The 602-nt window shown below is 65.6% G+C and overlaps 1 protein-coding gene across 1 annotated transcript in view; it reads left to right on the top strand.

Annotated features, from left to right (window-relative positions):
- Nucleotides 1-602, top strand: part of MCPH1 (microcephalin 1) — a 128,976-nt gene that overhangs the window by 126,331 nt on the left and 2,043 nt on the right. The window lies entirely within an intron of this gene.

Below are 602 nucleotides of genomic sequence, written 5' to 3' on the forward strand. Positions count from 1 at the left end.
GGGCTTGGGCTGCAGAGTGGGAGGGGCTTGGGCTGCGGAGTCTGTAGCTGCTGAGGAGTCCATCAGGGTGAAGGCTCTTCTGCCGGGCGGGGTGCCCGTGTGAACACCCGGCAGCATGGCTGGGCGCTGGCCTGTCCCCGCCCCGGGCAGCCCTGGTGCTGACCCATCTGCACACGGAGCTCAGGTCACAGAGCAGGAGGCGGAGATGGGATTTGCCCGCAGGGAGCACCCGTTCTATCATCTTGTCTCCCTCCCTCCCACCCCGTCCCGGGCACAGTCCGTAGGTGGGGAGTGCCGGTCAGACTGCTACGGAGCCGGATCCTGGCCTCGGCCTGCTCGTCTGGGACTCAGCCCCTTTCAGTGCCCGCGGCTTTCGTTCTGAACATGAGCAGCTTTACAAGTGCTGTTTTCAGACGATCCTGCAGCCGTGCTCTCACACCGACCTGGGCCCTGTCTGCTCCGTGGTCAGTGATGGAAATGCCAACAGCAAGACTGGCAGGCGTGGCCGGAGTGGGAGCGGCGTGAGGCCTGAACTCAGAGCTCCGACAGGGGCTGCGCAGGGCAGGGCGTGGGGACTCCGGCTACCCTGAGCCAAGCAGAGA

This window comes from Myotis brandtii, unplaced genomic scaffold, assembly GCF_000412655.1.
Source record: "Myotis brandtii unplaced genomic scaffold, ASM41265v1 scaffold930, whole genome shotgun sequence".
NCBI classification, from domain to species: domain Eukaryota; kingdom Metazoa; phylum Chordata; class Mammalia; order Chiroptera; family Vespertilionidae; genus Myotis; species Myotis brandtii.